This window comes from Olea europaea, chromosome 11 (genome assembly GCF_002742605.1).
Source record: "Olea europaea var. sylvestris chromosome 11, O_europaea_v1, whole genome shotgun sequence".
Classification (NCBI taxonomy): Eukaryota; Viridiplantae; Streptophyta; class Magnoliopsida; order Lamiales; family Oleaceae; genus Olea; species Olea europaea.
In genome coordinates this window covers 10,084,590-10,090,181 of record NC_036247.1, presented here as the reverse complement: position 1 = coordinate 10,090,181, position 5,592 = coordinate 10,084,590, and positions in this window count along the sequence as shown.

The following is a 5,592-nucleotide window of genomic DNA, read 5'->3' as shown; positions in this document are numbered from 1 at the left end:
AGGGTTGTTTGCTTTGTGTATGATATTTGGTCAAGGGTGAGTTTTATGGTGAAAATTATGATAGACTTGAAGCTGGAAGTTTTTACTTTCAAGGATGAGGAGATGACCAAACCTAATAAAAATGTTTTAATGTAGGATTGGGCTATGAGATTCTTGCACCTAATTGTCATCTATGTCCTTGAATCGACTATGGTTGGGTGTCTCATCTGAAAAATGAGGAAGTACGGATAATGTAACGGATTGGTCAAGGTAATATGATCGATCTTTGCAACCTTATAGTGTTGAAAGTGGTGGAGTTCCGTGACAAGTTGAGGTTGACGCTTATTTATGGTTGATTAATCACTGGTTTGGTAGCTAACTTGGGGATGGAATTACACAAGGAGTTAATCTCAATGCACTCTAACTATTTATTTGGGAAAGTTTCAATTTTGAGTATTCATCAAGATTTGGGTGAAACCCAATGGTTTAGTATTTTGTTCCATGCCTTCAACACCAGTTGAGTATGGTGCATTTTTTACGAACTCTTGGACCTTCCAAGAAAACTTAATGGAAAGCCTCTCAAAACTACAAGCTCGAAATCGAGAGCCTATGGCTAAACAAGCCCGCTTGGAAATCAATTTGAACTCAAAATAGGAATCAACTGCTTGCCACAATCTTATCATTCATTCATGCTATGCAATTCTATGTTTACATCATTATTTTTTATTTTTTACCAAGTCAATTTATTATTTGATTGTATTTTATTTTGGAATAAACTCCTTGTACAGACCCATTTGTACAGGGTCTGTACAGGACCTCTCACATGGGGGTGGACCCCACATGTTGACCCTATGTGTGGGGTCCACCCCCATGTGAAAGCATCTGTACCGACTCTGTGCAAATGAGTCTGTACGAATAGCATTTCTCTTTTATTTTTTGGTGGGAAAAAATTGTCAGACTCATCAACTTTAAAATGTCATTATTAGAACATAAAATTATCCTATTTTAAATTAATAATTAAATTTATTGAATAAAATATCATAAAAATAAATTTCTAAAAATTCAAATCAAACGTGTTTTTCAATTTTTTATTTTGAGAATCGATTTTTCATAATTATAAATGAAATGTGTTTTCTGCAATATTAAAACTACGGCAGAATACGAAACGCTAAATCACAAAATCGAATCGCGTTTTCGAAATCATTGGTTTAGTTTCATGTGCATCCGTCAACATTTTTATTTAAAATTGAACAAAATTGCTTCAAAGAGATTTGGTTTAGGTTTCGATTTTTACTAATCATTTCAAAACATGAAACCGATTACAAAAAAATAATAATAATAATAATAAATCTAAAATTACATTCATTTAAATTTATCCAATTAAAACTAAACACATCCATACTCAATATAATTCATATTAGACCTACCCAATTAAACTCAATACTTAATTAAGTGATTATCCATTTCAATCAATTAATTAAACAATACTGAACATCCCTTCGATCGCCACAATTGAGCATGCAAAAACCTCAATTTAGCTGAAGTACCAAACAACTGCTACTAAGCTAGACTTAATAGTATGCTATCACAATTGAGTAGATAATTAAATAGAGGTTTTAATTCAAACTCACACCATTTCATTTCCTTCTATTATTAACTTTCTTGAATTTTGGCTCAATTTCCAAATCGTAGGAGTTTGCGCGAACCGTCCTACGATTTGGTTCGGTTTCAAAGGGAATCGAATCGAATATCAATGGGAATTTTGTAAATGAAACCATTGATTCCATAGTTAAATATGGAACCGAATCGAATCAGAACCCGTTCGGTCCGATTCTTTACATTGAAAATGTCAAAATAAAATGTTTACTAATAAAAAACTTAAAGATGCTATCAACATGATACTCTTAATAAAATATAGAATAATCGAACATACTGTTCAAAGATTAAAAGAAAATTAAATATACAAATTTAAAAATAATATCTAAATAATATAAGTTACTATCATCAATTTATATAAACTACATAGTACTCCAATGATAAACAAACTTCCATCAAAATCAAAACGCTACATTGAATTGGATATCCTTTAAAAATTTATTGCAATTTTTGGTTCTGTCAGATATAATTTGTAGAAGTCTAGATGAAAAGTTTCGATCGGATCAATAATTATGTAAGCAAAGTGAAAACAAAATAAAAATTTCACATTTTAGAAATGAAATTATATATTGTAAATAAATTTATTTAGGTATAGATTTACCCAATATTCATATTTGGCTTGAGAATCAATTAATCAAAGAATTATAAGAAAAAAGAATGAAACAATCAAAGAGAAGAAGGAAAGTACTAGAGTCTAAATTTAAGAAGGATCCCAATTATTTTTAATAAAAGTGTTGGAGATTGAGTCATATATTTTACCGAAAAAAGGAAAAAAATCATATGAGAACCATATGATTCTCAGCGTTTCTCATACTAAGATCGAACCGGAACCCGTTGGTTCTTAATAATTTGTCCTGAAATCAAATTTTTTTTAGAAGATCCGGAACCGAACCGGCCGGTTCTAAGTAGTTCAGGTCCGATTCCATCATTTCCGGGAAAAAATGTCCACTCCTACCAAATCAAGTTATCCATTTTTTTAGTTGTTTGCTATACTTTATGAACCATGCTAGAAGTACAACATGGCCAAGTGGCTGCCCCCTATTGGAGGGAGATTTTGATACTTGTACATCGGGTGTACCGATCCCTCACAACAAAAGGGGGCTCACGATGAATAAAAAAACCATGGACCCCCTATTGTGAGAGAGTCGGTCAACCTCAGTGTACGAGTAGCATGGTCCATTGGAGGGGCTATTGTCCCCTGTTGTCAACCATGTTGTACATGAGTTTGTACAAATAGAATAATCCGTATTTTATTGATGTTGTGTTGTTTTGTCTTTTACTCGAGTCTCAATTTTCTAATCAGGTAACTCAATATATTATTTATTTGTTAACTTGCTGGAATTTATAGCTAATTGTTACGGTCTTATTCTGATTTGTTGGACACTCTTAAATGCTTATCTGAATTATGTTTTTACATCAATTAAAATATCGCATTTATTTTTTTGTTTTTCAATTTGCTTATTTGAAAGTATTCACTGGCTATTTTCCCCATCCAATTGATAGTTTAGTGAATCTTTATTATTGTCATAATAAACAACATATTTACTTTTTCCAGATAACAACGATAATACATAATTCTTTCTGAGGTAGTTGTGCTTATGCAAGTTTTGAGGCCAAGTTTAGTGATATTTCAGATTAATATTTGTTATTTAACCTGTTGGGTATATATTTTTGTTTGCTAAACTGTTACTCTAAATTGAATCAAATCGAAAAAAGTGGTTTGGTTTGATTTGACGAAATTTCAAATCGTTTTAAGTAATTTGGTTCGAAACTTCTCCAAATCAAATCGTATTCATCTCTACTTAAAATTGACCCACAAAACAGAAAAATGAAAATGAATTAAAAACTTAAAACAGAAACGCAAGCTAGACGGGCATAGTTATTTCAACTCTCTCTATTACGCTAGGTGTCTGTTTTGGTAAAGCTTTTATTTATTGAAAAGCTGATCAAATCTTGTCAGATTGTATTTTTAATCACATTTTAAACTCACAACTTTAATCCATTTTTTACCAAATATTTCATAAGACCAACCAATTTTTAGTAACACCACGTAATCCTTAAAGAATAATGTTATGTTTACACTCCAAGGCGTAAACACAGTCTTACACTTTCTCACATAGATGGGAGCTCACATATATATAGGTTATAGTACATGTACATTATGGTATTCGTAAGTGTGTTCATAATATACAAGTGACATAACATCGTTGAAGAGTTAAGAAACAATTTTTTCAATCATCTAATAATAGAATTTCACATATATATTATGGACACCCTTATTAATACCATAATGTACATGTAGAATTATTTCATATATTTTATTGTGTGTGGACTCCTTTTATGAGAGAAAAATGTAAAATCGAATGTAAAAGATTATGTATACGTAGTATTGTCCATCCCTAAAAGTTCGTTCAGATATCTTTCCTTTCACCATAACCATTCTCCAATAATTAATTAACGTGTGTGGGGTCTGAGGTAAATTACTTTTCCAAATTTCATTTTTAAAAATTATAATTTTATTTCTCAGAAAAGAAATTGCCCCACAATGATTAAATATATTGAGGACCATATGCAGGGTGACAGCTTATCCTGCAATAATGAAGAGTAACTCTAATGTGGACAAATTTCAATCAACGACATTCCCTAATTTTGACTAAACCTTGATATCCACTGCTCACCCCCACAAAATAGTACATGCAATTTTAACCACCCACGTGTCCGTCCCATTTGATAATCATATAATCTTGAATTTATCTGCTTGTATTGTGCTGCCAGAATTTCACTAGATGCTGCCGTGATAGAATCTGCTTGGTCTACCTTTTTTTCCGCCATTGTCCTACAAAAATCTGTAGTGTAAATTTCGGTAGAATTTTTCCGTACACATATCAAGCTTGTATTAAAAAAAAAATAAAAAAATTGAACCCCAACTTTAAGGGTTTCCCACATTTCCATCCCTATAGTATTGTAAAAGAGGTTAATCGCGGAATGTGCCCCAACAAGTCAGGGAACAAGAGCTACTTGTACACTGGTGCTCACAAAAAGTCATAATCTATGTTTTAAGAATCGAACCCTCACACTAAGGCTACCAACAAGGTTAAGTATACATCACCCTTATCCTTTGCACCACTGGGATATACCCCGAGGGCACATAGCAAGCTTGTATAAATTTAAGGTGGGTTGAGTTGTTCATTGAGCAATCCTTAAATTAGTAAAATCATAAAAATAAATGATAAACTATATTTATAAATTGTTCAAATACGTGAATTAAAAATGACTTATACTTTGAGGCAAATATAGACTAAATAACTTGGTAATTGTTTGCTTGCTTGTCTCACCAATGCGCCTAAGCCAACATTGACAAGCACAAGGTTTCTCATTTAATTCATTTCATGTCAAGTATCTCTATCCAAAGTTAACAACTAATGACTACATTGTCACATGTAACTCCTGATCTCCACTAAATAGATGAAATTGACCATTAGAGAGCCCAAGTCAATGTCCCTAATCTAAGAGCATTTTAACAATATAAATTATTAAACATGTGATTACTAAAATAGAAATTGAGAGAAGATATAGACATCCCAAATGGATTGTGATTGCACTAATTTTGGGTTATTGTTACATGAAAGAGTGGAGACAGATTAAAAAAAAATTAAGTGGACCCATCCTCTCTTAGTATGGAACTCAAGTACACTCTACTATTGTTAACGTATTATTTCTTGAATATGAAGTGCTCAATACTCACTACTGAACTGACATTTATTATTTTTAGAGTCGCTATATTCATCCATCATTTTAAAATATGTGTTCACGTTTAAAAAAATTTCTATATGACATGTTAATTTTATGTAAATTTACTTAGATGAGAATAAAATCAATTACTTTAAATTCATCCACTAATAAAGCTTACTGAAATGCTCCTCTGGGAATTATTGAAAAAAAAAAAAAAAAAAAAAA